Raw genomic sequence first — 21,158 nt, 5'->3', positions numbered from 1 at the left:
CAGTGATTCTCATCATTGATGTTTCGATCTCTCCCTTTCTCTGAAATCAATAACAGCATATAAAAAATATTTTTAAAAAGGGATATTGAACTGATACTCTCATCTCACTTTTAGCACATAAATTAAGAGCTCAACCTTGAGGGCATTATACTAAGTGAAATAAGTAAGACAGTGAAAGACAAATACTGCATGATCTCACTTATATATGGAATCTAAAAAAACCAAACTCATAGAAACAGAGTAGATTATTTGCCAGGGGTGGGGTGATGGGGTGTGGTGGTGAGGGGAATGAATAAAGGTGACAAAGGGTACAATCTTCCAGTTATGAAGGATGAGTACGTTCTGATGATATAATATACAGCATGGTAACTATAGTTAATAATACTTTATTATATAGTTGAAACTTGCTAAGAGAGTAGACCTTTAAAGTTTTCACTACACCAAAAAAGGTAACTATGTGAGGTGATGGTTGTGTTGACTAACCTTACTATGGTAATCATTTTGCAAAATGTATGTATATTTAATCATCATGTTGTACACCTGCCAGAGCTGACCAGAAGACCCTGAAAGATAGATGAATGATTACTCTGACCCACATTTCTGTGAAAAAGAGGCTTACAGCAGTGATGGCGAATCTATGACACGCGTGTCAGAGGTGACACGCAAACTCATTTTTTTGGTTGATTTTTCTTTGTTAAATGGCATTTAAATATATAAAGTAAATATCAAAAATATAAGTCTTTGTTTTACTATGGTTGCAAATATCAAAAAATTTCTATATGTGACACGGCACCAGAGTTAAGTTAGGGTTTTTCAAAATGCTGACACGCCGAGCTCCAAAGGTTCGCCATCACTGGCTTAGGGTAGGGGCTAGTTGGCATAAGGAACCTAAAAAGCCGTATTCGCCTGCCTCCTTAGGCTTTTATTGTAACAACAGCTTGAATATTGTATCTGATTAACCTCTAGATACAATCAGCAGGCTAAGCATCCTTGAGAAAACACCTGCATCTGTAGTGTCTTTCAAACAAGGACATTTTGAAGTCTAAACATAAAGATTCTAGTAAAACACCTGGGGGCCCAGACTTTTTTGGAAAAGTCAAGGCAGGGTTTGCTGCCTTCAGCAAGGTCCCCCTAAGAGGCCTCTGACCTTTCAGAGAATCCTCCTTACAGACTTTTCAACCAAGTCCCATGCTTCCCCACATACACCTTAAACTTATATAATGATATATGTCAATTATCCTATCCTATCTAATAAAAGAGAAACATGGTAATTAGCCATACCTTCGCTACCCTTCCCATTGGCTAATCAGGGCGATATGCAAATTAACTGCCAGCCAAGATGGCGGCCGGCAGCCAGACAGCTTGAAGCGAACATGAGGCTTGCTTGCTTCAGTGACGGAGGACTCCAGCATTCCCCGCCTGCCGCTGCCGGCCTCTGAGCTTGCAGTTTGAAACATTGTTACAAATACAGAAGCTAAACAAAACCCCAGAAACCTGCTTTCAGCCAGCCGGGATCTCAGAGTTGGAGTTGAAACAGTGTTTTGATTATAGAACCCAAACAAACCAGATACCTGCTTTCAGCAGCCGAGGCCTAAGAGCTGGAGCCAAGCCTCAGAGCTAAAGCTGGCCCAGAATAAAAAGAAAAAAGAAAAAAAAGGAGCGGTTGGGAGCTTCAGTCACCCACCAGCCTGAAAACAGCCCTCAGCCCCTCACCCAGACTGGCCAGGCACCCCAGTGGGGACCCCCACCCTGAAGGGGGTGTGACCAGCTACAAACAGCCATCATCCCCTCATCCAGGCTGGCCAGGCACCCCAGTGGGGACCCCTACCCTGATCCAGGACACCCTTCAGGGCAAACCAGCCAGCCCCCACCCGTGCACCAGGCCTCTATCCTATATAGTAAAAGGGTAATATGCCTCCCAGCACCGGGATCAGCGGAGCCGCGAGGCCTCCTGGCACTGGGATCAGCGTGACAGGGGCCAGAGCCCAAACCCCCTGATCGCCCTGCGGCTCTGTGTGTGACAGGGGGCGGGGCCACAACCTCCCTATCCACCCTGCTCTGTTCGTGACAGGGGAAGGCGCCCCAACCCCCTGATCAGACCTGCTCTGTGCCTGATAGGGGGGAGCTCCCCAACCCCTTGATCGCCCTGCGGCTCTGTGTGTGACAGTGTGCGGCGCCCCAACCCCCTGATTGGCCCTGCTCTGTGTGTGACAGGGTGTGGCCCCCCAACCTCGCCCCCCACGGTCCCTGCTCTGTGTGTGACAGGGTAGAGCCATAACCTCCCAATCGGCCCTGCCCTGAGTGTGACAGTGGCGGTGCCCCAACCCCCTGCTCGGCCCTGCTCTGTGGGTGATGGGGGGAGCTCCCCAACCCCCTGATCAGCCCTGCTCTGTGCGTGACAGGGGAGAGCTCCCCAACCCCCTGATCGGCCCTGCCTTGTGTGTGACAGGGGGGAGCTCCCCAACCCCCTGATGGGCCCTGCTCTGTGAGTGACAGGGGGCAGCGCCCCAACCCCCTGATTGGCCCTGCTCTGTGCGTGACAGGGTACGGAGCCCCAACCCCCCTGATGGGCCCTGCTCTGTGAGTGACAGGGGGCAACGCCCCAACCCCCTGATTGGCCCTGCTCTGTGCGTGACAGGGGGTGGCGCCGCAACCTCCCCATTGAGGGCTTCCAGACTGCAAGAGGGCGCGGGCCAGGCTGAGGGATCACCCCGCCCCTGCATGAATTTTGTGCACCAGGCCTCTAGTATCTCAAAGCTTTGAGGGAAAAGTTCACTTTTAATACAGTTACCTCTTTTCTGTTCCTTCTGCATCCCCACTTTACCCTATCGACTTGCATCCCTCAATTGAAGCCATGCCTAAGTACCTCAGGAAATGGAATAAGTGCAATATAGAAACATCCCCCAACTACACCAGTTGGCCCTGTCAGTCATTGCTTTCTCCTTTCTCTTCCCAAGGACATGTCCAGTTTGCACTTTAAGGGAGCTTGTGACAACACCCTACTCCCAAGATACTTGTAACAATGGAACTTTAAGAAAGAATACTTATGTATAGTGTGGCAGAGTTTAATAGAAGCCGTACACAGAAGTGTGTGGAGGGAAGAGACCAGATTTTATAAACTCTTATAGTTAAAGCAGACTTGAATCCAAGAAAGGGTTCCCCCATTGAGGCCTTAATGTCAGATCTAAGTACTTATACTCCTTTATTCTCCCTCTCTCACCCCCCCCCCAATAAATAAATAAATAAATAAATAAATAAATAAATAAATAAAAAGCGCCTTACTTGGGCAAATGTGGGCTCAACTATGGTTAAAACAATCCCTTGCTGACTACACCCCCCACCCCAGGGTGGGTCATGTGAGACTGACTTGAAGCTCTGTGGGGCACCTTCTTTGCTCCTGGATTTCTGCATCTCCAGCCCAGAGAAAGTTAACCGGACAGAGTTAATAAGAGCACAAACTCCAGTTTTATCCAGAGATGTCCTTTGACCATGCAGAAACACTGAATCACTGGAGGAGCTATGCCACGTTTGATTTTAGAAAAGACTTGAAACTTGAGCCCAAAGAGATTGGAAAACTAGGAAGTGAGAAATTAAACTTCAAGTTCGAGTAAGAGAACACCTACAGATTATTTAAGGGCATAAACTCGAAAATGCCCCTGCCCAACCTCTGGAAAAGGCTTTCAGTAGGATGGCAAGCTGAAAGCTGAGTTTTCCCCCTGGCTAACCCACCTGTCCCTGACAGCAGGCAAGCAATAGGGCATACTGTATTATTTAGTAAAACGTTTTAAACCCAAGTCTTGGTTAAAATTTGGATTTTTAGTTTCTCACAGGTACTAAAAACTGATTTTTCTGCCATCTGCACACAGGTGTATACAGGTATCCCTCTCCCCCTTAAACTCTTCAAATGAAATTTGTTTTGCTTTTCCCCTTCAAGGTACCATACCACCCTTCTCCAATAGTCCAGGCTCAAAACTTTGTTCATTTGTTTAGTTTTTGTTTCATCATCATAAACTTTGCAATCCAGCTAGACTTGGAGAACTGAAGTGAGAGCACAAAGATTATAGGATATAGAGAGCAGATGAGTGTGGTGGGGTGGGTGCCCTCCTGAGCAGCAGAAGGGCTGGTCTGGAGGTTAAGATAAAACACAAGTCAAGTTGCCCTAACTGGTTTGGCTCAGTGGCTAGAGCGTCAGCCTGCGGACTCAAGGGTCCCAGGTTCTATTCCGGTCAAGGGCATGTACCTTGGTTGCGGGCACATACCCAGTAGGGAGTGTGCAGGAGGCAGCTGATCGACGTTTCTCTCTCGTTTCTCTCTCATCGATGTTTCTAACTCTCTATCCCTCTCCCTTCCTTTCTGTAAAAAAATCAATAAAATATATTTAAAAAAAAAAAAACACAAGTCAAATTTATTGGAGTTGTCCACAGTCAGCAACAGGGAGCTTTGTGGTCCTGCCATTCCTGGGCCTACATGCTCCGTGGCTTCCACAATATTCATGTACTCTCCCACCTTCAGGATAAAATTCATCAGATTTCTCCCCACAGAGGGACTTGCTGCCAGTGCTGTTACCGTGTGTGAAGTCACCACCCTGGCACATAAACCCCCAGAACTGAAAATAGGAATGTTTATAACCAAGTCTCTTTTTCCCCAGTGTTCGGAATATGGAAGTTTTCTGGCTGCCTTTGGAACTTTGTCTGCTAACAGCTAGAAGCAGACGTGACCAAGGGCTTGCTACGGAGGGTAATGTGTCCAAGAACGGGTTGACCTTGGCTGCATAGTAGTAGCAGCAGCAGAGTCTGCAAAACCAAATTTTCTTCATTCTTTAGTCCAAAGTGCTTGTCCTCCCTGGAAAGAAACTATGTTCATACCTTTATCTCCACAAACAAGGACTCCACCCTAATGAGCCTTTGTCACTTTTCTTTCAGATTACTGAGTCTTGCTGCCGTTTTTGAATTTAATCTTTCCTTCCTGCCCTCAGATTATCCTGCCTGACCACCACTGTGATCTTCCTCAAGTATTGCTTTCATCTTGAGAGTCTTCTGAGCATTCCCTACAAGGTATCTAGGTAGACATCTAGGCTCCTCCTTGACCTGGCCCTATCTAGCCCTTGGTTTGGGCTGACCTGCAGTCAAGGATGATAGTATTTGAGAACACGTAGCATGGTTCCTGACATAAAAGGCACTATTGCTTCTTTTTTTCTATTCTTATCAAGTTAGTTTCTTTATTGCCAAAGAGTATCACTGGTTATATCTGCATCATAGATTATTCTCCTTCCAAGAAATGTATTCACTCCCATCTTCTGTCTCTCCAAATCTATCAAACATGAACAAATTCAAATTCTACCTTCAAATTTTAAAAGTCTTGAAAATCACAAAATTAGGAACAAATGAAAAACCATACCTTGCTCTTGGCTAAGGAATTCAGCATCATAAAAATATTGTTTACTTAACATATGTCAAAAATACTAACAAGGTTTTTGGGAGAGCAAAGGTAATAATAGAGAGGAGCTAGCCAAGCTAATTCTAATACTCCTGTGGGGAAAATAAACAAGCAAAAATGGCCAGAAAGGCCTGGCAAAAGAAGAGTGATAAGAGGAGAGTAGCACCTGCTAGGTATGAGTCAGATTGTAAACCCTCAGTAGGGGCACTAGTCTACCTTTTATGTCCTAAACAGCTCCAAATACCAGCACATTGGGAGTTAGGTTTCAACATGCAAATTTTGGGAGGACACAAACATTATCTATAGTACAAGATACCCACCTATATAGCGCACCATATTATAGGGGATAAAAGGGATCTATGATTACTGAGAGGAAACCATCAGCTTAATATAAACTTACATCATTATTAGAAAGTATATATAGTGTACTATCTTTTAACAAGGGGAGAAGAGATATATGTACTAGTATTCACTTATATTTATATAAGGAAACCCTTGACAGATTCTAATAAAAGTGGGTACACAAAAAGTTAAGCCCACAGGGACAGTGATGAGAACAAGGTTTTTCAGTGCACACTTTTTGATATTGCTTTGTTATTTAACAATAAGAATTAAATATATTTAATGTCTATTTTAATATGTATTAAAAAATATAGTATACAATATAAATAAAACATTTAGTATAAAACATTATTTTATACAATATAAATAAAATAGAGTATACAATATAAATAAAAGCATATATATATATATATATATATATATATATATATAAATGCTTTCCCCATCTATGAATATAAATGTAAAAATTAAGAGTTGGGGAGGCCTTCAGATATCACCTAAAACAGTTTCCTCATTTTATAAGGAGAAGATGAATGAATATAAGGGCAAAATGTTCTGCATGAGCTAGTCTGTTAAAGAACTGGAATACAGGTCTTGATGGTGTCCCTCTTTAGTCTCTTGAAGTGTTCCTACTCTAGTTCATGCTGATCTCACTTTTGAATAAATCACTGATGTCTCACCTTGTTTGCTGATTAGTTCTTAAAGCTATTCCTCTATAAAGCCTATAACACTTTACACAGTGTTTGGCCTATAACTGCTTTGTTCATTTATTCAACAATTTATTAAATGTTCACTAAATGCCAGGCACACTGATAAGTCTCCAAACTGTTGACTGGAACACTGGAAGTGAAGATAGAAGTTTTAATCCTTGTTTTAAGCATTGAGATAAAGGCAGTAAAGCCTCTAATTTATTCACCTTCCTATGCGAAGCCATATTTAAATTTCCTCTCTTAATTATTCTTCTTGAGGTAGGGCCTAGGCCAGGGGTGGGCAAACTTTTTGACTCGAGGGCCACAATGGGTTCTTAAACTGGACCGGAGGGCCGGAACAAAAGCATGGATGGAGTGTTTGTGTGAACTAATATAAATTCAAAGTAAACATCATTACATAAAAGGGTACGGTCTTTTTTTTTTTTAGTTTTATTCATTTCAAATGGGCTGGATCCGTCGTTTGCCCACGGCTGGCCTAGGCATTGGGTGACATGCATCTTGCTGCTCATATAGAGGTTGTAGGTAGATAAGACTACTGATCATCAAATGCAGTGTTAGGTAAACAGAGAACCTTGGCCTGCCTGGTGTTAATATCCCATAGGTTCCCTTCTATCACTCTTGGTTTTCAGTAGCCTTCTAGAAAAGACTCTCCTGTTTTTATCAACAGTGTGCCCCATGTCAGACTGTCAGTCTCTCAAAGACAAAAACCATTTGTTTCTTTGTATTCTTAGCACCTGTTATAGTGCCCAGCACACTTTACATGTTAGTTGAACTAAACCTAGCAGGTCTAGGGCCATATGCACCCCTGACTTAAGTTCCAAATGTGTCCCCTTCAATGTGTTTCCCACAGAGTGAGTTTCACTTGATTTCTAATCTGTTTTAATGTTTCTGATTCCTAGCTATAAATCCTATAGCCTCCATTCCATTTTCCCACAACCATAACTATCTTCTTTATCCTTTCTGGAAACATTTCCTAATCCCTAAGCCTACTGAGAGGTAAGTGTTTCCCTGATGCTTGAGATAAAACTTGGCAAGTTTATTTGTGTTCCTCAAGGACTTCAATATAAACTTTGATGCAAGCCTGACTCCTGATCCTGGCAGTTATACTTCCCCCAGGTTCAAGGGTTTCTCCAGTCATTTCTCAAAAAACCTTCTGAGTGTATTTATATTTCATGATGAGGTGGAAAAGAGCTTGTGCTTAAGAGTCTCACATACCTGCTTTCAAATCCTGGTTCTGTCACTCACCAGCTCCATTGTATTGAATAAGTCACTAAAGCATTCTGAGCCTTGTTCTCCTTATTTGTCAATTTAGAATAATAATGCTCATCTCATAATGTTATGGTGATTTAGACATAAGGCATGTGAAAATCCCTAGCATATAGTAACTGCTCTAAACACATCCCCCTTTTCTTTCCACAAAGTGGTTTACAAATTAATGAATAAACAAATGAACAGCTTTGCCAAGCAGCAATATTTATTTATGGAAACCTGTACTACCACTTCATGAAGACGGGGACAAACCAGGTCTCCTAGTCGCTTGCCTTGGCCTGTCTTTAGCATTTTAAGCTTGGAACGTTGTGCTCTCGAGGTGTGTCATAGTACGTTCTGATCAAGGGCCTAGTCAATTGTGCCAATGATGTTGGTATGTAAAGGTCCCTCTTGGTAGACTCCATGAGGTCCTCGGATATGACAAGGTGGGGTCTCTGGCCCTTAGGTAATAATCATCTATCAGAGAATATAAAATATTTACATAAATAACAATTACACATGGTAGAAAGTTATATGACATAAGAGGTATATAGAGAAAATGCTATAGCAATTTAATAAAACCTACTTTCAGCTAGAGATCAGAAATGGGTTTACTCATTCAGTCAATAGAAATCACAGGTGTGTCTGTGTAAGGTATTAGACCAGACACTGGGATCCAAAGATTAAAATTGTACTTGCTCTTGAGGAGCATAGTAACTAAAAAGTCACAGAAAAAAAATAACCACAGTGCTTTGGAAGCAGAGATCAAGAGTAATTAACTCTGCCCGGCTAGCGTGGCTCAATGGTTGAGTGTCAACATGAACCAGGAGGTCACAGTTCTATTCCTGGTCAAGGCACATGACCGGGTTGTGGGCTCAGTCCCCAGTGTAGGGCGTGCAGGAGGCAGCCAATCAATGATTCTCTTTCATCATTGATGTTTCTCTCTCCCTCTCCCTTCCTCTCTGAAATCATTACTCTTAAAATATATATATTATACACACACACACACACACACACACACACACAGGCCAGATTATTATGACCATCTGATGTTTGTAGGCAAATTAGCTATAATTTCGCGCTGAAGTTGCTAGCAGTGGTTCTCAACCTTGGCTGCACATTAGAATCACCTGGGAATCTTTTTTAAATCCTGATTTCTGGGCCTCATCCTCGGGAAATTCTGTTTCTTTGTTATGGGGTGGGGCCACAACATTAGTAACAAAGAAACAGAATATCCAGAGGATGAGGCCCAGAAATCAGGATTTTTAAAAAGATTCCCAGGCGATTCTAATATGCAGCCAAGGTTGAGAACCACTGTGCTAGTGGGCCAGATCATTATAAACATCTGAATAGCACAACATACCTAAGTATCATTGCTGATCAAGTTCATCCTATCATGTTGATGGCGTATCCCAATGGAGATGGCTTCTTCCAAAAAGACAATGCGCCATGCCACAGTGCTCATATTGTGCAGGAGTGGTTTCAAGAACATGAGGGAGACTTTACCTTGCTTAGGTGGCCCCCACAATCACCAGATCTCAATCCAATTGAGCATTTGTGGGACGAAGTTAAAAGAGCCATCAGGCAGCTGGTTCCACAACCATCAAATCTCACAGAACTGGACAGTGCTATTCATCAGGCATGGTGTCAGATTCCTCACATCACCTTTCAACATATCGTGGAGTCAATGCCAAGAAGAATCACGCAGTATTGAAGGCAAAAGGAGGCCCAATGAAGTACGGATGGGGTGGTCATAATAATCTGGCCACTCAGTGTGTGTGTGTGTGTGTGTGTGTGTGTGTGTGTGTGTGTAAAGAGTAATTAACTCAGCCCTGCCCGGTGTGGCTCAGTTGGTCGAGCATCGTCCCATGCACCAAAGGGTCACCAGTTCAATTCCCAGTCAGGGCACATGCCCAGGATACAGGTAAAATTCCTGGTAGGGGTTGCATATGGAGGCAACTGATGGATATTTCTCTCTCACATTGGTTTCTCTCTCTCCCTCTAGCTTCCTCTCTCTCAAATCAATAAGAAAAAGCATTTAAAAATAGTAATTAGTTCTTTCTCCTCCATCGAGGTGTGTGCATTTGATTCTCCTTCGCCATGTCTTCCCAAAAGACTTTCAGAACCAAGAGATTCCTGGCCAAGAAACAAAAGCAGAATTTGCCCATTCCCCCAATGAATTAGGATGAAAACTGGTAATAAAACCAGGTACAACTTGAAGAGGAGACATTGGAGAACCAAACTGGGCCTGTGAGAAATCACACATGAGAGATGGCGCATATATTTTTGCTGTATCCAGGTTGCCTGCATCTTTAAATGATTGAAAAGATCTCTTGTGTCTAGTCTAGACCAGTGGGTCGGCAAACCGTGGCTCACGAGCCACATGTGGCTCTTTGGCCTCTTGAGTATGGCTCTTCCACAAAATACCAGCACTTCCACAAAATATCGACTTTTGCGCATGGGCCACGAAGTTTCAAACGCACCTTATGTGCACGCCCGCATGTGGTATTTTGTGGAAGAGCCACACTCAAGGGGCCAAAGAGCCGCATGTGGCTCACGAGCCGCAGTTTGCCAACCACGGGTCTAGACAGTTGGGCGTTTTAATTGGAAAATTATTAAACTCATGATTTTGCTCTGTTGACTTTTTTTTCTGCAGTAGTAGGTTGGTTCAGTAATGTGTGAGACATTTTAAACTGAAAAAAAAAAAAATAGTAATTAGCCCTGGCTGGTTTGGCTCAATGGATAGAGCATCGGCCTGCAGACTGAAGGGTCCCAGGTTCGATTCCAGTCAAGGGCATGTATCTTGGTTGCAGGCACATTCCCCAGTAGGGGATGTGCAGGAGGCAGCTGATCGATGTTTCTAACTCTCTATCCCTCTCCCTCTGTAAAAAATCAATAAAATATATTTTAAAAATTATTTTAAAAAATAGTAATTGACTCAGTTTACAGACAGTATATAGAAAAAAAATAATGTTTGAACTGGTTCTTGAAGGAAGAGGAGTTCACCAGATAGAGAAGGTAGGAAAGGGTATTCATTAAAGACCTTTTATCTTGAAAAATGGGAAGAATTTAGATATTCAGGAATGGGGGGAAATCTAGAACTGCATCAACAAAGGTAGAGAATTTAAAAGAAAGCATGAAGTAAAATAGTTTTTGTGTTGCATCAGCACTGCTAAGGGTGAACCTGAGGAGGGGTGGTGAAGGATTGAAGAAAAGACAGACAAGAGAATACAGCTGGGGCTTGGTGGATCTCCCGTGCCTGGATGAGGACACAAAAGACCCAGCCTGTAACCCGATGCTTTATTTTATAGTCTAATTAAAAACAAGGTTAGATTAACATGTATACAAATATTCTTGTTTTGGCAACACTTGCTGCACCTCCTACAGTTCATTAGCTACTTGGGAAAGAATTAAGGAGGGCTACAAGGTCAGGCTTAATTATGGTAGGAGAGTTTTGCCATCCAGGCTGAAACTTGTTTGTGGCCCTGCCACAGGTCAGCCTGAGGCTTGACCCTAGAGCCGCTCCCTACAAGTTTTTACTATAGTAAAAATAAGTTAATTTGATCCATTTTGTGATGGTATTAAGGACAATGGGGTGCCCTGGCTGGTTTGGCTCAGTGGATAGAGCACTGGCCTGAGGACTGAAGGGTCCCGGGTTCAATTCCAGTCAAGGGCATGTACCTTGGTTGTGGTCACATCCCCAGTGGGGAGTGTGCAGGAGGCAGCTGATCAATGTTTCTCTCTCATGGATGTTTCTAACTCTCTATCCCTCTCCCTTCCTCTCTGTAAAAAATCAATAAAATATATTTTAAAAAAAGACAATGGGGAAAACTATCTCTTCAAACTAGGACATGATAAGGTTAGAACTTGGAATTAAGAGGATTAATCTAGTTTTGTACAGGATAGATTGGACAAGAGCACACAAGGAGCAAGGAGGGCAATTAGAAGACCATTAAAATAGCTTGGTAAGAGATAATGAGATCATGTAGAAAATGGCAGGAGGAATGGAAGGCAGAAGACAAGTGGAATAAGTTTTGTAGACACAGCTGTATAATTGGCAACCTGAGTGTTTGAGAGTGACCCTTAACAGAAAGAGACATGTAAGGTTTGGGGAAGTGAAAAATTCAGTTTGGATACACTAATTTTGAGATTCGTCAAGGGAGTAATTTCCACAGACTGGTATAAACAATAAGATTGGACAAGTGGTTAAGGAGAAATGGGAAGTGAGAAAATAGAGACAGCAAATGTGACTACTTTTTGTGTGCACTTTGGTGATGAAGGAAAAGTGTATAAGGAAAGAGGTTGAGGGTTTTTATTGTATGATGAACTGGGGAGGCTGAGCTTGTTTGTAAGTTGAAAGAGAAAATGAAGAACAGACCAAACACTGAAGGTGAAAGAAGAGATAAATGATGGAGCGAAGGGCAGTGCCCTCAGCGGTCCTGGATCTGTCTTTTGCTTCAACAGTGTTTGGACACAACAGATCCAAGGACACCCTTTCTTCCGGTCTTTGACCACTCTCCTGCATCTTATCCAGTCACCACCTTCAGGAACACCTCCAGGACAGCCAACTGGTTTTTTTTCTACCTTAACTCCTATTGCTGAACCACCATGAGCTCCCAAATTTGTCAGAATTATTCCACCCAGGTGGAGGCTGCGGTCAACGACCTGGCCAACCTGCATCTGCGGGCCTCCTACACCTACCCCTCTGGGCTACTATTTCGACCTGATGATGTGGCTGTTGAGGGCATGGGCCACTTCCGTGAGTTGGCGAGTTGGCGGAGAAGAACATGAGGGCGCTGAGCATCTCTTAAAGTTGCAAAACCAGTGTGGCGGCCGCATTCTCTTCTAGGATGTGTTGAAGCCTTCCCAAGATGAGTGGAGCAAAACTCAGGATGCCATGGAAGCCACCCTGGCCTTGGAGAATAACCTGAACCAGGCCCTTTTGGAGCTGCATGCCCTGGGCTCTACCATCGCAGACCCTCCTGTGACTTGCTGGAGAACCATTTCCTGGGTGAGTGGTGAAACTCATCAAGAAGATGGGCGACCACCTGACTAACATCCACAGGCTGGCTGGCTCTCAGGCTGGGCTGGGTGAGTATCTCTTTGAAAGGCTCCCTCTCAAGCATGACTAGGAGCCTTTGGAGCCCAGAGGCCTTTCAGAGGCCCCTCTGCATTTCCCTGGTGTCTCTGGCTTTTACTAGTACCTGAGCCTCTTCCCGAAACTACTAGTCATTCTTTTAACCACCCTGGAGCCCTCTCCCATGCATTGGACCAAATGAAACAATAAAGCTTTTTGCAGGAAAAAAAAAAAAATGATGGCGCAAAGTCATGGTACCAGGGTATTAGTGGAGGGAAAGATATAAAATACTCCCTGATACAATTGAAAACTTCCAGACACGAGAGAGAAAGAACCTCAGATTCTACTTCAGATGATCTCAGTTTTTTATTTCAGTCCCTTGCAATTAAATCATATCCTCACTGGCTTGCAATATGGCCTACTTGGTAAAAGAGACACTTTGGCTAAAGTAAAGTGGGAGTTGTGTAATTGCTTTCCCTAGGGTTCTGCTTGCAGAGAGCTGCTTGTTCCACTACTTCAGATTTGATATCACAGGGCTCTGTGGTTAGCTTTTAAAGTAGCTCTTCAATTTGGATAGACGTTGGTTTTCAAAACTTTCCCAACTCAAGACATTTAAAAAGTCACGAGTGAAACAATATAGCCTCTGGTAGAGAAGCCAGGTCTTTGAGCATGGCCTCACCTGTGACTCCAGGTTTGGCTCCATTTCCTTAAAAAATAAAGCTTTACTTTCTTGGCTGCAAACTCCTGTTCACATTCGATTGGGCTTTGATGCGTGCAGGTGAACGAACCCCTTTAGTTCAGAAAAATAAGCAGATGGGGAAATTTTTTTTAAATAATAAAGTCTATAGGAGAAAACCTTTTTGACCTCAGAATAGGCAAAATTTTCTTAAACAGGATACAGAAAACACTAACCATGAACGGGGGAAAATGTGATCAATTGGGACTATTAAACAATTATAAATTTTTGTTCACCAAAAGACACCAATAAACAGTGAAAAGACAAGACACAGAGTGAGAGAAGATATTGTCAATATGTAAATAAAAAAGATGCATACCCAGAATATATAAAAAATTTCTGCAAATCAGTTAAAAAAAAAAAAAAAAGCCCAATCAACAGGCATTTCAAGAAAGAGACTATCCAAAGGACATTATCCAATAAACATTTTAAAGGATGTTCAGGTTCTTTAGTCATCAAGGAAATGTACATTAAAACCACAACAAGCCCTAGTCAGTGGTCGGCAAACCGTGGCTCTCGAGCCACATGCGGCTCTTTGGCCCCTTGAGTGTGGCTCTTCCACAAAATACCGGCTCTCCCACAAAATACCGACTTCTGCGCATGGGCCATGAAGTTTCAATCGCACTGTACGTGCACGCCCGCATGTGGTATTTTGTGGAAAAGCCACACTCAAGGGGCCAAAGAGCCACATGTGGCTCACGAGCTGTGGTTTGCCGACCATGGCCGTAACTGGTTTGGCTCAGTGGATAGAGCGTCTGCCTGCAGACTGAAGGGTCCCGTGTTCAATCTGATCAAGGGCATGTGCCCGGGTTGCAGGCTTGATCCCCAGTAGGGGGCATACAGGAGGTAACCGATCAATGATTCTCAGCATTGATGTTTCTATCTCTCCCTCTCTGAAATCAACAAAAATATATTTTTTAAAAATATACATTTTTTAAAAAACCCACAACAAGGCATCATTTTGGCTATCAAAATGGCTAAAATGAAAAGAACAGAAAATGTGTTGGCAGGGGTTTGGAGCAACTAATCTCATACACAGCTTGTGGGAGTATTAGTTCAACCTCACTAAAAGGCAGTTCAGTAACAGGTATAAAAAATCTCGGGATTTCCCATGCCATTTTCAGGAATATCACTTCTGAAAATTTATTTTAAGGTGTCTATCATGGATGTGCAGTAATATTTATGCTACAAATGTAGAGTATATATTTTTATACTCAGTGCTTTTTATAATATTGTTAAATCAGAAATGTAAATATCCAGTGTACTCTTAAATAAATTAGGGGATTATAAAATAATATTTTACAGTAAAATAAAAAACAATTATTTTTAAGATATATCGTTTTGCTATCTGACAATTAATAGTAATTGAAGCTGGGGGATGGGTACATGGGTCTTCATTGTACTACCCAACTTTTTTGGGTATTTGAGAAAGTATCTTTTGTGACACCTTCATGGACTCAGTATTTTATATAGCTTATTCTTTATTAAAATGTGAATCCATATCTTTCATCATAACTGACGCTTCATGCTCAGAATCTCTAAAAGACTTGGCTCAATACTCAAAGTCTCTAGAAGACTCACTTTAAAGCTGTGTAGCAAATACAAGCCTCTTTTAATTTAACATGGAGTGTTTACGCCAGATTACTCCAGAAAGCACTGTGTACCCTAAATACCCACTTAAAATCTAAGCCTGTGGGAGTTTTCAATTTTTAAAAGATTAATAGTTCTTGGTTGATAGTTCTGACCTGCAGCAGAAAAAGTGTTTCAAAACTAGACACAGAAACTCTTTGTTTGCCCCCGTTTTCCTTTCTTCATGTAAATAAAAATATTCCTTAAATTGACGAGCTGATTATTTAACAGTTATCTGTGATTAAACTGTCACTCTCTGAAGCACTTGCTTGAAATACAGTCTTTCTAAGCTAATTGTCTCTTGTGTTTCAGTCAATAGTCTCTCTTACTTGCTTGTACTTACTTGCTGATGACTGTTCTACCACTAACTTATATAAATTGTCTACTTTAATTTGAATGAGAATTTCCTTTTACACCCTGAATCTTTGAATTTAAGAGAGACCAAGTCACATTTCCTTTCTGAGCCCTAAACCCATATTTCTAATTTCTTTAAATATCTAACTCCATTTGGAGGCCTCCTGGCCACTTGAAATCCTCAGTTCAATATTGAGTCCTCTTCTTTCCTCCCCCAACCTGATTGATTCTCTTCTAGTGTCCCCACGGTAGTGAATGACTGCAGCATCCACCCAATGGCTCAAGCCAGAGTCCAGCAGCAGCCTTTTCCCGCCCCCCTTTCCCTGTCCACATTTTCTCATACCCACCTTTAAACTATTCTCTCCCACAGCAGGAAGAGTTATCTTTCTAAAAGTAAATCGAATCCTGTCATCCCTTTGCTTACAATCCTCGAGAGGCTTTTCATGGCTTTTAGGGTAAAAGCAAAACCCTAAATCTATGTATGGTCGCAGTCCCAAATGATCTGGCTCCCAACCATCTCTCCAGCTACCCTCAGCTCCTATGAGTTCCCCCTAAATGCTCTACACCTCCTTCCTACTTCAGGGACTTCAGGTATGATGGTTCTTCAATCTAGAAAGCTCTTTCTCCCCAAACTCCACTGCACGCCTAATTAATTCCCATTAGTCATTTAGGATTAAGCAGCAGTGAACAGCAGCTGGGATGGGGCGGGGGCGGGGGAGGGGCGTCTCAGGGAGGGGTGGGTGAAGAAAGTGATGTCTTTGCAGGAGACTAAGAAGGAACTGTCCACGAAGTGGAAGAGGTAGCAAGAGAATGAGAACTCGCAGAAAGCAAAAGAGGAGAGTCACAGCAGATGCCAGAGAAAGGCTAAGAGGGACAAGGACTGGAACGTCTCCACTAGATCTTGCATTTAGGAGGTCCCTGGTGGCCTCAACCACAAGAGTTACCCCTAAAAGAGGTGAGAAGAGACCCTAAATTTAGACATTCTTTTAATAAACTTGGCTGTGAATGGAAGAAGGGTGAGAGGATGGTAAAAGGGGGATGTGGGATGAAAAAAGTTTGTGTGTGTTTGTGCTGGATCAGAGAGCCATTGGCAGATCCACAGTCTGTGTATAGAAGGGTGCTGGAGCCCAAGTGGGTTGGAAGGGCAGGCTTGAAGTTGCTTTTTCATAGCACTTCACCAAAAAAATTTGATAAAAATGTTAACTGACCCCATTCAAGGATAGGGGGTGCTGATGGAGTAAATTAAGGGTGTTAAACACTCCTCAACTTTCCCTCCAGGATGCTAGCCACCTTTGCATCAGGTACCATGTTTACTGAGCACCTAATATATGCCAGGTATTAATTAAATCTCTTGTATCATAAATGTGATTTCTTTCATATACAAGATAATATGAACGTCTTATGTTTATATTGAAACATAAATTGGAATAATAAAAATCATCTATATAATCTACTAATGGTATTATGCACATTTATCCTAAATAGAAGAAAAATATAGATCTGTTGACCTATTTCATATAGTCCAATGTGTGGTGTGGTGGTGGGGGGGAATGTACTTAACGCAATTTTTAAAATATATTTTATTGATTTTTTACAAAGAGGAAGGGAAAGGGATAGAGAGTTAGAAACATCAATGAGAGAGAAACATCGATCAGCTGCCTCCTGCACATCTCCTACTGGGGATATGCCCGCAACCCAGGTACATGCCCTTGACCGGAATCGAACCTGGGACCTTTCAGTCCGCAGGCTGACGCTCTATCCACTGAGCCAAACCGGTTAGGGCACTTACACATTTTTTTATCCCAAATGATCACACTACCAGACACAGGCATATAAATAGGCTCATCCATTCAATTTTTATCCATGAATATACTACACAAAGAGAGACAGTCACCCTATTACATTCTGAAATACGCTCTCTTGTCTGTAGAGGTACTGTGTAATCACTGAGGTACTTACCCACTTCCAGACTATATGACCCACCGAGAGGAAGCACATTCATACTCTGCCTACCTACCTGTATGTGTAATATACTCACACCTCTGAAATAAAACTACCATAGAATAGCTGGCCATCAAAGAAACATCAATTGGAATAGCACCTCACTCTCACACGTCTACCACAGAAAGGACCGTTAACAATGGCTTAGACAATGCAGATTATAGAATGAGATGCTGATGGACTTTGAATTTTAAAATACTTCAGAGATAAGACTATAAACTCCCCAGTAATTGCATAAAGAATCTCGTTAAACTTTCAAAAATCTTTCTCAAGATTTCTCACAGACAGCTATTTTAAAAATAAACTCAAGAGTGAAGAGAATGTTTTCTCATGACCAGGTGAAGTAACATTTCTTCAGGTCTCATCCATGACCACCAGCATCAGAGTCACCATGGACATCTTTTTTTTTTTTTTTAAATATATTTTATTGACTTTTTTACAGAGAGGAAGGGAGAGAGATAGAGAGTTAGAAACATCGATGAGAGAGAAACATCGATCAGCTGCCTCCTGCACATCCCCCACTGGGGATGTGCCCGCAACCCAGGTACATGCCCTTGACCGGAATCGAACCTGGGACCCTTCAGTCTGCAGGCCGACGCTCCATCCACTGAGCCAAACCGGTTTGGGCACCATGGACATCATAAAATGCAAATTGGTGGCTACGCCGGAAGAACGCCGGGCTCAGAGGCCGAGGGACCGGAGAGCTCGCCTCGGTGCAGCGTAGCCCGGCCCCGCCCTCCGCCCCGCGCACCCGCGCCGGCGCGGCCCGGCCTGGGGAGGAGCCCGGCGGCCGCAGTGCGCGCGCGCGGCCCCGCCCTCCGTGGCGTCAAGGCGAGACGCGTCGCAGCGCAGTGCAAACTGGGAAAGGGGGATGAGCTGGGCTGGCTTCGTCGGGATGGCGAAGGCTGTTTGCTCCTGAGGTTGGTGGGAGATGGGCCTTGGGCGAGGAGGCCGGCGGTAGTGAAGCGCGCCTGGCGCCAAGGTGAGTGCGGGTCTGGGTCCTGGCCTTCGTTCCCCGCCAGCCGTCCGCGGGGAACCCCCTTCCCTTCCTCCGGCTGCTGGTCACCCGGGAGGCGAGCCCTGACGGCGGAGGGGGTGGGACCCCCCGAACTTAGAATGGGCTTTCGGAGGAAGGGCGCAACCTCGACTTTCCCCCGCTGCCCGCCGACGGCTGCCCGGCGAGTTTGGTGAGGATTCCGGCTCTCCGGTCCTACCAGGTGGCCTTGACCATTCCTCCCCCTTCGTGTACACTCAGACCCGAATTTGATAGACTGCCTTTCGCTTCCGTTTTCTCCGTTTTTGCGAACGAGCTACAATCCCCGGCCTGACTGTAACCCCTCAGGGTGTTTCGCCATCCCTCCCCGGTCCCAAACGTGCTTTTAGCGAAGTCCGAGTATGACTTTAAAGAACCTCTAAGCTCATCAGAGTTAAAACTGTGACTTACCTCAAAGAAAAGCTTTTCTTTCTTAAAATGTGGCCTCCCCTAGCGTCGTGGGACAAGTGAATTTCACCTCCACTCCACCTTGGAAATTCTCAGAAACCTGAATCGCAGTGATGTTCATTTATGCATAAAACTGCAGACCACTCTTCTGGGTTTATTTTGTGCCGCCGGTTCATTCTGTGACCTTGAGGCAGGTCACTTAATCACTAACAAATGTTTACCTGAAGACAGGTGTTGCAGAGCCAAAGGGGTTTAATATTTGTTAAGAGCTCAGAGAATTTAAGATGAAAGGGATTCCGAACTAATGGATGTTACTCTTTCTGAATCTGCAAGCATCCTTAGTTTGTAGAGCTTCTGTTGCAGCACTTGAAATTGTGAAGTGATTACTTGTTAAGGATGGGTTCCTCTTCTAGGTTTGCTCTGTGGCTTTGCTGTGTAAGCAGATTTTGCATTTCAACAGATTTTTTTTTTAAGTCGTTAAATGTCTTTCATGATGGATTCAGATAGTTTCTTATGACTCCATAGCACTTGGACCAGTTTAAGTGAAAGGTGATGTAGGTTGTGCTTTGTCTTCATCATATTGCTATGATTGCCTTAAATGTGCATTTCCTTTTGACACATTAGATGCATCTTTAAAATTAGATAGTAAGGACCTTATAATTGTAAACAGCAACAACCTGTCATTAATGACATAAATATGCATTAATTGCACTTAGGTATGTATTGTATTTTTTGAGAAACAATGCATGAGAAAAACTGACAGAAAGTATTTTAAACCTGTCTTTCTAGCCTTGATTTTTTATATATATTTACTTGAACTTTATCATTATGGTCATTTGTTTATTAATGTGAACATAATGGAAAGAACAAGAAAGACATTTGTGAAGTATGACAGTTGGAAAATAAATCCAGCACATTCAATTTTTTTTCCATAAAATTTCCAGCATTATATATATAAGTTGTCCCAAGAAAATGTATACAAACACTTTGAATAATTATAAAGGCATTGCTTATTAAAATACATTTCATTTTTCAAAATTGAGCTATCAGCTGTTAAAATGTATACTTTTTTGGGGACACTGTACACACACACACACACACACACACACACACACACACACACACAGCCCAGTGCACGAATTTGTGCACCTTGAAAGGAACTGTTGGCCGAAAGGCTATGGTGAGGACAGGGGTGGGTCTTAGCCCATCCTCCATGTCCCCACCCAGCCCCTCCTGCCATGGCTCTTCCCCCTCCCTCCCACCCCAGCCCCTGTCTGCTGGCAGCCCTGCTCCCGCTGCCGCCACTTCCATGCGCTGATGGCACATGGCCCTGCTCACACCTGCTGACAGCACGGAGCTATTGAGGCTGGCACCAGCAGCAAATGCAAGCGGGCCTGGCGCCATCAGCCAGTGTGAGCAGCGGCTGCTGGCCCCGATCGCCCCTCAGGAGCAGGGGGAGGTGGAGAAGCCCTGAGGGGCGATCAGGCCAGCAGCCACTGCTTACACCAGCTGCCAGCACCAAGCGATCAGGGCCGGCACCAAGCGCCTGCAGCGGGTGCAAGCGGCGGGTGGGACCGTGGAGCACAGGAGCAAAGAATTTTTAGTAACAACCAGAGACTTGCCCTGATGACAGCGACTGGTGCCCCAACTTGGTCTGGCGCCCGGCCCCACTCACCTGCTCCACCATCCTGCCGCAGCTGACACCTGCCATGTTCTGCGATATGCTGCCTGCTGCTGATGTCCGCCATGTTCCGCATACGCCCCCTGGTGGTCAGCACACGTCATAGCTACCGGTTGTTCGTTTGTTCCGCCGTTCCATCTATTTGCACAAGAGGGTTTTATATGTGTGTGTGTATATGTGTATATATATATATATATATATATTTCTCTTAACACATTTCGTACCGCTCAGGAGTTTTCTCGTGTTCCGTGCGCCATCTGTTAAGGACCGCTCACAAGTGTTCTCGTTTTTCACACCCATGGAAAAAGGAGCAAATCTAGATACTTATGTAAATTTTGTTTGGTCCCTCTTCATAGAGGAAAATGCTTTACGCAGTACCATACGTTAAAAAAGTACTAAGAACTTTAATTGTTTGTTTTTGTAAATAAAAATGTTATAATTATTGAAAAACAACACCTAAAGTGCATTATGATGATTTAAATAACGTGCAGTTTGCCCAAAAA

General features: G+C 43.5%; 1 protein-coding gene and 2 pseudogenes across 4 annotated transcripts in view; all 3 read left to right on the top strand.

Moving 5' to 3' along the window:
• The first annotated feature begins 9,554 nt into the window (after positions 1 to 9,554).
• LOC132219192 (large ribosomal subunit protein eL39-like) lies at positions 9,555 to 10,030 on the top strand (annotated as a pseudogene).
• A 1,549-nt stretch (positions 10,031 to 11,579) lies between these two features.
• On the top strand, positions 11,580 to 14,150 carry LOC132237359 (ferritin light chain-like; annotated as a pseudogene).
• Positions 14,151 to 18,362: 4,212 nt separating this feature from the next.
• USP8 (ubiquitin specific peptidase 8) overlaps positions 18,363 to 21,158 on the top strand; it is a 68,736-nt gene continuing 65,940 nt past the window's right edge. For 3 of the 4 annotated variants that reach the window (XR_009453494.1, XM_059701498.1, XM_059701477.1), the window contains exon 1: positions 18,363 to 18,515. The gene's annotated coding sequence lies outside the window, so the exon portion shown is untranslated. The remainder of the gene's footprint in view (positions 18,516 to 21,158) is intronic. The other variant, XM_059701486.1, reaches the window with a different exon arrangement.

The sequence above is a fragment of the Myotis daubentonii genome, chromosome 1 (genome assembly GCF_963259705.1).
Source record: "Myotis daubentonii chromosome 1, mMyoDau2.1, whole genome shotgun sequence".
Lineage (NCBI taxonomy): Eukaryota > Metazoa > Chordata > Mammalia > Chiroptera > Vespertilionidae > Myotis > Myotis daubentonii.
This window is presented reverse-complemented; position numbering and strand designations above follow the sequence as displayed.